Raw genomic sequence first — 12,413 nt, forward strand, 5'->3', positions numbered from 1 at the left:
GATTCTAGAAAAATTTTTTCGTGGTGTTTGCCCATGATTTAGTCATTGGGTTTATTGAGTCTTTCATACAGTAATACTGAGTACACTGCATGTGCAATTGTAGAGGAAAATTTGAAACTCTTTTATAGATGGTTATAAATGGCAGAATGCCATGAAATGTGTACGTGATTGCAGCGTTGCATCTTTCACCAGAGGAGTGAATTGCTTGTTAGATCCTTTTTAGCTAGTGAATCTTAGCTTCTCTTGATTGGACTCAACTAAACAGAGAATCTTTAAGCTCTGCCAAACATGTGAAAAGAAGCTATGTATGTCAGTAATTGAGACCAAAACATTAGGTGTATTTTTTCCTTTTTGTGATAAAGTGGTTAAGGTAGATGTTCATATGAATTACAAACCTCCTATTTTTACCTGTGCCTACATTTTGGGTAAAGGGTTGACATATTGAAAGCCAGTTTCTTTAACTAACTAAATAATGGTGAGCAAGGTAAAACCTTCCTTTCCTCTGTAATTTCATTTTGCTTTCACCTAATTAATAATTCATTTTTCATTATCAGTTATCTTCAGGTCAGTATTATAAACTTTTATGTGCATTGCTGTTGTCAGACCACTGTAGTGTGCTTGAATACGGTGAGTTCATAAAGTGTTTTTTAATGTTAAGTAAGTAGGAGTAACAAGTGTTACTTACCTGGCAAGTATTCAATTTCTTTGTTATAAAGTAGCTGCATTAGACATACAGTATGCGAATATTTTGTATTTTCACATGTGTATGTAAAATTTTACATTCTTGAACATGAGGATATATCAGTAGGATTGGATGGCACTGATATTACTATGGATCAGTATATTGCCGCCATCAAAAACTTCCTGCATACTATGGCTTTCTTAGAAAGGTGAGGTGTAATCCTATGAAACACCTGTTATGAATGTAAGGTTGGCAGAATGAAACCTCAGATCAGTGTGAAAATGTTTTATGCAAGCATCAAGGTGAGGAGTACCAAGCTTGGGGACCATACACTTTTCTATCTTCAGAGTAAGGGAACTCAGCCTTGACGTCCTCTGCAACTGGCATTTGTGTTTCTTTTTCTTGAGGGCAGAATGCTCAGTTTCATGAAATACCAGTCCAGTCAAAGCTTAGTAGATTTCAACAACTCTTTGGCAGATTGTCAAAAAGTACTAAATTAATTGCCTTCCTTATAACCAACTATTTTGCATAATCTAAGATTATACTTTTATTGCTTATGGACCCTTGCAAAATATGAAATTATTTGCTTATTCCTTGAATGTATACCGTTCATTTTTACTGGGATTACCTTCCTCCCATCTCCTCCAGTTTGTAGTCATGTCTGACTCTTGCATAAGGAATGAGAGCATTTGACAGATAATACATGATGTTTCCCGTAGTACTTCCTTATTAGTTTAAACAACCCTTTGGCATTCTTTGTCTGCCCTTAACCCTGTGTGTAGGCCTAATCCAGATAAAGTCTTGTGTTTATCAAGTATAAGAATGATTCAAATTTTGTATTTCTAGATGGAGACAATTAATTTCTCACATAAAGCACCATTAATCTGCAATAGATGTTACAGTCAAGCATTGTATGCGTATTTATACCTGCCCATTTAATGTTCTAAGTGACTAAATAGATGAGCAGTTTGCAATGAAATATTAATTTTTTTTTTTTTTGGCATAGCTTGACATTTGATTTTTGTTACTGCAAAGGAAAATTCTATACCACAGGGAAAATAAAAGCAATCAGTTGCTCATTTGTTTCAAACAAGTTGTGTTTGAGTCTGTGTGATATTTAACTTTTGTAAGGACAGCTTTTAAAAACTAATTACCGTAGTATAGTACAAGGTATATTATGTCTCTTTAATATAATCCCTGATTCTTTATCATGGATTAATATTAACCAGTGCTGAAATTTAAACACTTGGGCAGTCATTTTTAAACATTTCAAAGAAAAACTAGGTTATAGTAATTCTAGTGAGGGTATTTTTAATGCATTTTGAGAGTGTGAATTAGCAGAAATGTACAGTGCAGTATTCATAGGATACAGATTCTTTGAGCCTCACAATAGAATGACCCCTTACGAATAGGAGGGGTTTTTCTTATATTTATTATAGTATAGGATTTTTATAGGTAAAGAAGAAAATGTTTCTTATTCTGCCCATCAGAATGGGATGAGTAATTCTACTTAAGACGTGAACGCAATTTTTCTAAAATTGGGCCAATTTAATTTTAAGTGTATAGTAGTCACATTAATGTGATTTTAGAAAGCCAGATAATAATATATTAGATATATTGTAGTAGCAGAGCATAGCTTTGTTGATGATTTGTAATAATGTTTACTGTCAGATAATTGAATAATGTACTAGGTATCCAATTTTTTTTTAAGGGAAAAGGAAACTCACTCTTGCAGTTTTGCTCTTGACCTGGACACCATTCCTTTGCTTGCCTGCCATTTTTTCTAATTGTTATGGGATGCCTTATGCTTTATAGTATAAATATGAGCCTCTGTTGTGGTGGCAGTCACTTGTAGTTTTTCCTTTGTTTGTAGTGACTTAAACACTTTCTTTTTATCTAACAAATTGAATGAACTTATCACTTAAATGACTGGAACAAAGTGGTTTTATTTTGTGTCTGAAACTGAGGCTTCAGTGCAAATTAACAGTTTACTCTTGAATTTGCGTCACATTAATTCTGCTTTAGTTCAGGGATGTTTGACAGCATTTGAGTTGATATTTTGTAGGGTTTTCACATATTTTATAGGTTTTTTGCAACATGGTATAACTTGGCAATTTTTCCTACTTAAAACTGTTTATGTGTGACACATGTAACTGTCATGTTGGCGTACAGCAGCAAGGTGTATACACTAGTATGATTTGTAGGAAATGATTCAATATAAACAAGAAAGGTGGAAATTCATGTTAGATACAGGTGAAGTACACTATTTTTTTCCCATTAATATTTGATAATGTTTATTAATCAGTTTTAGCAAATTCAGAAATCACTGTAAAATATGATTCAGAGCAAATGGGAAATCTAATGCACTGTTTGAACATACAGAATGTACATGGTCATAAATCAGTATAAATTATAAATAATTTTTTAGCTTCAAAATATAAAAAAGAAATTTATATTCTAGATTTTTTATAAAAATTAATAAGAAAAAATGAGAATTTTGACTGTCTAATAACCATGGATTATTGTGCTTATTGATTTTATAAAACATTTCTATAGATTAAAGAGGAAAAGCCCTTGGAATTGAAAAGAAATATCATTTTGGGAAAACTAGGATTACGTAAATTTTATATTCCATACCAACCGTGAAGAGAAGAGCTAATTTGTACTTGGTCCCCACGTACTATTACTTCTCAGTATCAATATTATTTGTATAAGAATAAACTCTGATTAATACAACAATTAAAAAAAGGTGTTTTTAGGGTTGTGGGGGGGAATGAAATTACGTATAGAGTCACCCTACTAGTTGCACACAGTGTAAAGCAAAGCAGAGCACCTGCTTCACTCCTTTTTGTTGGCCACTCTACTTACATTTTTTATTAAGATTTTTTGGTGTGAAGGCTACTTACTAATATCTGAAGTATAAATCATGTACAGTATGTATAAATAATGATACTTGAGTAAGCAGGTGAGAATGGAAGCATTTTGTACATGATCATCCTTAGACTGTTACTTTTATTTTGAGGAAACAAAGGAAGACCATGGTTCGTCAGGAAGCATCCCTAACAAGGAAAGCTTGTGTAGTTGTAGACATCAGCCGTGTACATAAGATGAGGTAAGACACCTGCTGTGATAAAAACTGATGAAACAAATTGCCAAAGAGACCAGCTTCAATAATTATATATTTGAGCCAACTATAAGAACATAGAAAATTGGATATATTTTGCAGTTAGAATTTTTTAGTTTTGCATAATCTTCCATTTAGCAACAATTCGGACCACAGCCATTATAAATATATGAATAGGCAGTCCCCGGTTAACGGCAGGCTCGGTTAACAGCAATCCGGTTTTACGGGGCTTGTCCAGCGACGAAAATCGGCAATTTTCAGTGCCGAAAATCACCGATTTCTGCTTATCGTCACCGATAATTGGGTATTGGCGCTCATATATACCTAATAGAGGAGTCGATAACCGAAAATCTGTGCTTTTCAGCACCGATAAGCCCGAAAATCGCCAAAAAAATGCTGAAATTGCCGATTTTCGGTTAGCGGCAATTTTCAGCTATTATCACACCCTCAGAACGGAACCCCCGCCGATAACCGGGGACTGCGTGTAATTGCATTTTTAAATCTGAATTCTTGATTTACCATGACCTTAATGCTTTTACAAAACTAAATGATTATGCTAAATTTTTGGATTATGTGAAGTATAAGAATTTGCCTTTTTGATTTTTTCTGTTTTCCTTTGTATTTTACCCAGTTGAGGAATACAAAAATAAAGGCATTTAGTTTTGTCCCCCAAAGGTGGTGTAGTTATTCCTTGTAATTTTGTTTTCTAATTACCTTACTGTATTATTTTAATTTCTCTTATCCAGTGTACAAACTCTATTTTCTTCCCAATGACTTTCAGCAAAATACTTGTCTTTTAAGTGGGTGGGATTTGTCTCTAAATGTTGAATTTGGTTTGTGTATAACTGCTTAAATGAATCCTCAGTCTAAGAGAGATCAGCAGCCTTGAATCTGATAGCTTTCCTTGCAATAGAGCAAAATCATGGGTGGGGGGTAAGCACTAATTCATATTGCTTTGTAGCGTTACAGTCATGCTGTTATTACCCAGTTGGCTCAAGGATATGGCTAAATAGTTTTTTTTATTATATTGGTTAATTAAGATGCCAATTGTTATGGCACAATGGTTGGAGGTACAAATAAACTCGGATTGACCTTGGCTGCTTGAACTAAATCCAAGGGATTACCAGACAAATGAGTGGGCTTCCTTATCAGGTGATAACAGTCAGTAGTTAAAAGACTGATAGAATTCCAAATTTTATCTGCAATGATAAGTACTAGTTCCAGTTGTTAAAAGTTTCAAGAGATCAAAAGGTGCATTGGGATTAAGGCTTTATACTAAGTACATATATCTGGGTGGCAAATAATTTAATTTCATTATTATGTACTGTAATTGTGATAGACCCAAAATACATGTAAAATATTTGCTAAAACTGAAAACCTGTTAAATTCATTATATTAGAAGCCAAAATGTGGGATGTATAGGTATTTATAAAGGAGTATATGACTAGAAATTGTAGCCTACAACTAATATGTGTAATGTTCTGGATATTATCAGTTTGTGATTTTTTTTGTCTCCAGATGTACTTAAATTATCCCTTTGATAGGTACAATATTCTGTAATCTGAATGCTAACACCCAAAATAAGGGTCCTTGTTATGTTAATGTGCTACTGGTAAATACCTGTAAACAGTGAGCTGGAAACTTGCACATTCTGGTAATCATCTATTCCACTCTGAAGTGCCAAGAGGAACCCTGCATACTATATTGTACCAAATAGCATCACATATTCAGAAAGACAAGTTCTTCCAAATTATTACAATTACTAGTAAGTAGTTTACCCTTGAGGTGTTTTATGCCTTATTATCTGAATTAAATTGTTTTGTTGCTCTTAACAGTTATTGCAGAGTTTGTTGCTTAGTGATGGAGATTTTTTTTTATTAACATTTGTTACTGTAAGATGGGTTTCTGTGACCATTAATCATTTTACGTCTGGTAGGTTTTGTTGGCCTGTTTTTCTAAGGATGACCCAAAACTAGCATGAAAATGAGAATGAATACAAAAATATTTTATTTAGTATATTTTTAACAGTGTGGCTAGCTATTCAACAATGGGAAGGGATCGTTGGAGTAAGCAACTAATTATCAGAGTGTGCATTATTCAGTTTTTCTTGTTAAACCATGTTTGAGGCATAGTAAACTAGTCATTAGAGTATAAGGTTTCCCTATACTTGGGTAAAAATAGATTTATAAGTAATGCCTAGCTTCTCCAGCAAAATCAGTATTTGAACAAAATTGTTAAGAATAGATGACTGACAAAACACTGACCCAGAATTCTTGGTTGTGATGTTACAAATTTGTTTGTGACAGTTGGTATGCTACAAATTTCTGCATATGAGGTGGGAAAGTATTACACCTTACAGTTGCAGCCAACATGGCTTTTAGCTGTGCTTATTATACATATTTGTTGTTTGTGTAAAGATTTAACTTTTTCTGTAAGCAGTTTTCAAGAATTTGTTGTGTTTCAAAGTTTTTATGACATGTTGAATTTAATTTTTTGTGATTTTACAAAACTGAGTTTCCTATAATATGATATTCTATATTATAAATCATGTATATTTGTCTCTAATATGAATGGTCTTTAAGATGATGCCATACACGTATGTATATTTGCCTTGGATAACTTCAGTCTGAAGAAGAGTTTTGTTCAGTAGGAACGTGTTGCTCAATTGGTGTTCATTCATAACATCAGCTCTATAAATTGTTCATACTTCCATGGTTGTTCAGTTAGTGCATGAGGTTTTATGGACAAGAAGAAAAGATACCCCCTTATTGATCATTTCAATTGACGGCTGAAATGTTTTTCAGTGGCTTTTTCCTTTTTTTATTTTCCAACATGTGAGATTATGTGAGCTGAAAAGACAGTTACTGTAGCCTCAGCAGAGAAGTAATACAGAATCGATTGTCAGAGACAGAATTAGTACAAGTGCTCCATTAGTTATAAGAATTAAGTCAATCCTTGAATATGGAACTGCGAATATTTCTCTTGGGCTGGTGGTTTTGATGTTACATGGTGTATGTATTGTGTTCATTTTGAATGTTCATTACTAGCTCAATAAACTGACCCGGCTGTTGTTTGTAGTAATGTGTACTGTGTAAATTTTTGTGAGCTTCACAATAGTAATATTGTTGCTCTTCTTACCAAGTTTGGGTGAACTACCGTATATTTGGATGTCTGGGAAGACTCAGTGGCTGAAGAAGGCAGTTTAAGATACATATTGCATTGAGTAATTCCTGCTCTTCTGATTTTTAGGCTATGAAGTGGTTCGTTTTTAGGGCCATGGAATTTTAGAAAGGTGTAGCATAAATACTCACTAGAAATATAGGTAAAAATCATATTTTGTTTCTTACTATAAGTACAACCAAACAGTTATGTAAGTTCTTGATTTAAAGGGAAACTGAGTAAATGATTAAAGTACAGTGCTTTTCATGAATGGCATCATAGTTTTGTGAAAGTAAGGTGGAGAATCTGTGTATAAGCATAGAACTTCAGAACTCATGGTTTTAGGTATTATCAGAACCTCTTGGTCTTTCAGAATTGCCTTGACAAGAATAATTCATTGAGAGTAATCTCACTGAAAAGATTTTCGCAGAAATTTTCCCCCAGTTGATCTTCACATATAATTTTAATAGCAAGTCATGAAAGAGTAGTGTTTTGGCACCATGCATCAGTCAGCTTTCAGAACAAAGTAGTCAGAGTCTGATGTCAGTCTGGTAGGTAATTCTTTCAACATCTGATAAAATGGTATGAAGTTATGAGCTTACCATATGCCTGGAGACCCAAATCAATGTGACTCCCAGACACTCTCTCCAAGAGGGTTTAACAAATTTGATATAGTGTAAACTGAATAAAACACCAATATGCCCAAGTATATTTTAACTGGTAGAAATAATGAAGCTCCAAGAGTCTTTAGCTGATGCTTTGTAATAAAAGAAACTGTTGTTTTTAGTCCCATCTCCACCACTTGGCATTCTCCTTTGAGTCAGTGGATGGTGTTCATGGGAGGAGGAACAGTTGTTTAATCAAATATAATAAATGGAAGTATTTTCAAGAAACTTCAGTGGTTTGCAACATTTCTTAACGAGAGTCTTGTCCACTGAAAAAGTCAATTATAGTGAAATGATAGTAGAAAAGCTGATTCTGATAAGAATGATTCTTTTAAAGAAAAATGAAGATTAAAAACCTTTATAAATGGTAAAAGATATGAAATTTGTATCTGTCTGCTAAACACCACTAAGGGTTATCATATGAAGAAATGTGTAGTAGTATTTAAAGCCACAGCACTACTCATATATTCTTTAGTAGAAATAATGTACTATGGTAGACTTTAGGGGGAGGACTAAGAAGGCCTTTACTTTAGTAATATCTCACTTGTTGTGGGAGAGGGACTATCAAGAGTGTGGGTCATTTGATTATAAGCACTGCCACCATGTGTTAGATGGTCTTTGGATAATGCCCTCCAAAAAAGGATAAACACAAGTGAAACACCACTCTGTCAAGTTCAAACCTCTACCAGTACCAAATAATCCGAGCCATAGGACCTGGATCCTTTTCTCAGTATTTATGGAAATTCTAGTTACCCTCCAAATTGCTTTGTTACTTTTAAGTCAATATTGTGTGTAGTTTTTCTCTTTCCCCTTGTAAGATGAACTCCATATTGATTGAAATTTTTTACCCTCTACTAGATGTTTGGAATTCTCATCAGGATTAGGTAATTTCTCATATTTATTACCTCTTCCGTAGTAACAAATAAACATGGATAAAAATGGCATTGGCTAAGTGTATCAGCAGAGATTAATGAACTATTCAGGAGTATGAGTTCCTCATACCTTCTTAATCCCTTGGTGGCTCTCCTTACAGACTCCATAACAGTGCAGAAATTTCTGAAACATGTGACTAGAGTGGTCGACAAAGCTATCTTCATGAATAATTATGCTACTGCTGAGGAAAATTAAAACTGAATAAGCCAATCTTATCCAAAGGAACCAAAGCATTTGGAGCTGCATGTAAACCATCAGTTGAAGTTATATGTACTTTGTGCAAGAAAACCATGTGAGAATCGCAGAGTAGTCCATTGTGTTAGGGCCTAGATTTGGATTTTTTTGAGCTCCAGACTGATATCTAAGACTATTATTGTATGTATTGTACTATGGTGTGAGAAATGTACGGAGAGACTCTGGCTGTTTTCTTGGATCAGCAGATAGCTGCCACTTCTTCCTCGTCCTGAAAGTCCTACATGTATAAACAGAAGCCCTTTTCCTTTGAGAATACTCAAATCGTTTCTTAAAATCAACGTGTAAATCTTGGTTTAACTCTGGCTACACATTTTCATATTGTTTATATGCGTTACTGTGCATGCGTACTGGAGTTTGCTCATAATGAATGTTTTTCTTTTATGTAGCTACATAATTTCACGTAAAATTCAAAACGTGAAAGCTCTAAGAAAAGTCTGGAAAACTACTAGACCTACAGTATTTCAATCAGAAGTGCCCTTTATTTTAATGACTTTATTTTCATTTTCTACAGAAACTTTTTCATACATCATGCAATTGTAATTTCTCATTAATTTTTCTTTGCTATACTGTATTTAAAAGAAGTTTCAAAACTTTATGAATTGATTCTTTGCTTTATATAAATCACATATTTTCCATATCTACACCGTAATCTTTTTGAAAGTATGGATTTTCTTTCTAATGTAGAAATCTACAGTATTACATAAAGAACATTTATGGAAGTGGTCTAAGTGTGTCAAAGGTGGATCAAGCAGTTGTGCTTTAAGAATGGTATCTTAAGAGAATAATCCTTAATATCCTTATGGGTTAAGCAGCTTAACCATTCCATAAATGACCTAATTGAAGTTGACAGGAAAATTGGCAGCACGTGTGAAAACATATGCCACGTTTCTAGGTTTATTATTTAAATTTTATTCAAAAATAATTATGACAATGATTTAAAAACAAAATAAATTTCAGCAAGAGAGCATATATGCCCAACACTACCCATTTTTTATTTATTTTGTAATAAAGATGAATATCTGATACTGGATGAGTAATGATATGTATGGCGTCAGCGTGCTGATTCAAATCAACAGCCAGGATCTCTTCCTAAATTTGTCGCACTTTTGCTGTAGATAGGAAATTATACATTTGATTGGCATTTGAGTTAAACTCTCATTACTGCAAAGAATGGCAGATCATGTTCCAAAATGCTCCTGAAATCTAATTTCATTTGTAGTTTTATGTATTTATCTGGAATGGGGTTGATTTTGAGATGTCTCGAAAAAGATATGAAAATTTTGAGTATAGTTCAGTTCAGAATGTATAGTCGTAGTTTCTGTTGTTTCTGAAATTTTTATTAGAGCAACATTAGAGAGGAATATAAACTGAATTACAACATAAAACGGCAAAATATAAAGTAGACATTTTTGGATGATGGATGTCTGATGTATGATAAACATTTATAAATGTAGGTCTGTCTTGTTGAGACAGGTTCTGATTAAATGCCAAGGTGAAGGGAAAAGATATAAAGAATATCCCCTTTGGTGAATTAAGCTTCAGAAGTGAAGACAGTTGCCAATATTGATTGGAAATATTGTCATTTATTAAAATTTTTAGGTGAGCACTGTATAAGTTTTGTTGTGAATTGTGCTAGATTGGACATCACATGTAGTTCTAGTAGATGTGCAATAAATTAATGAAGGTTAAAAACAATATTGCCTTGTAAACAGAGAAATTATTGTATAATGTGCCAGAACATTTTTCTTTGTATTATTTTTCATTATTGGGCTTTGGGCATTTCTTATGTTTTTTTTTTTAATTTCATTATTATAGAATAGATTGTGTTATACCTTTGGCAAACACGGTGTATTTCTGCATTTTAAGTAATCACTAAATTCCAAAAAGCTTGTTCATTTATTTTTACAGCATGCAATTGGTATGTTCATTTTTTTTTATATAGCATGCAATTGGTATGCCATGTGAATTCCTTCAAAAGGTGGATAGGAAGTCATTTCTTGTAGGATGAAAAGAAAATTAGAATGTAGTCTACAAGGGATTTTATGAACAGGAATAGGCTTTACTAAAAATGATTTGGCATTGTCAGTTACGGAATTTCAAATTTTGGCGCGTGAAACAATTTTACAGTATTTGTATACAGTGATGTTATTGTGGATTTGAAATGATGAAATGATTGCAGTATATCTGCTGTCTGAAGTAAATGTTGCCATGTCTACAGTTGTTGGTTACAGAAACTGTTGTGTTGTCTACATGATAATTGCTAGTTCTTTTAACCTTTTGGTCATGTAATTTACTCCAAAGGAAACTTTTGAAATTCAAATTTTTATCTTCATTCAGATCTTAAGTATTATGCAGAGTTTAGTACGGTGGATTCTGTCAGATAGTGAAACAGTGTCCTTATAGTAAGGAAAACACAATGTCAATCTTTTTTATTTACAGTATTCTAAAATTCATGAAAGATTTTCTTACAAAACTGAAAACCTTTATGTTACATGTATTTTTATGTGCAGGTGGAGGAAGTTGACCATCCGAACTTGTCAAAATGTGCAAATGGGGTATTGCTGGTAGTTGAGCAAAGATGACTTAGTCTGAGAGTGGTTTAAATTCTCTCACTTGCTGGAACTTCCATTTGTATCAGTCTTTCTATGAGACAGATGTCTATTCACCTCTAATGTAGAGATCTATGAAATAAATCACCCATAGCATTCACTTGTAAAATGTAACATTTCACTTATGTTGTAGGCTGAACACCGTTAGTGTTGCTGAAAATTCAGTTGAACTGCCACAGTGGGAATAACCATGAAGCACTGAGCAGGCTGCTGACTGCAGCTCTGTTTCTTCATCTTGGCAAGTCATTTGCAAAAATAAAAAATAAAGATATTTGGCGCACACAAGTATTTTGTGGATTTTTCTGGTTCCCATTTCTTCTTAAGCCCTCATTGCTAATTATCAAGCCACATCACAAACATAAGCGAGGCCTTCAGTCCATGTGCAGTCAGGCATCTTATGTAAGATGCAAGCTCAGTGGTTTTGCCTGGACTTCACAGTGTGCTGGTCCTAGGTATGAGCCCTGTGCATCGCTGAGAGAGTTCATTGGCAACATAACCATACCATCTCTGAAGCTAGGGATGGAGGGTTTAGAACCCAAAGTTCTACTTGCTGAGTCATCAGCATTACTGCCTGGTTCCTCTTGGTCCCAGCTTGAATGGAGAGAGGGCTTGGGTGCTGACTATATATATATATATATATATATATATATATATATATATATATATATATATATATATATATATATATATATATATATATATATATATATACAGGCAGTCCTCGGTTGTCAGTGGGTGTTCCATACCCGACAGCATGACAATAACCAAAAATTGCCGATAACCAGAAATCAATGAATATCAGCGCTGATAAGTGGATAACGGCACCTCTGTTAGGTGGGTATCGGTGCCTATCTTTGGCTGTTGGCGTCAATAAATGGATATTGATGTATATCGTCGCCGAAAATCCAGTTATTGTTGTCGCTAGACAAGCGCTATAAAACCGGATCGCTGATAACCAAGGACTGCCTGTATATGTTCAGTCCCAA

The sequence above is a fragment of the Macrobrachium rosenbergii genome, chromosome 19, assembly GCF_040412425.1.
Source record: "Macrobrachium rosenbergii isolate ZJJX-2024 chromosome 19, ASM4041242v1, whole genome shotgun sequence".
Classification (NCBI taxonomy): domain Eukaryota; kingdom Metazoa; phylum Arthropoda; class Malacostraca; order Decapoda; family Palaemonidae; genus Macrobrachium; species Macrobrachium rosenbergii.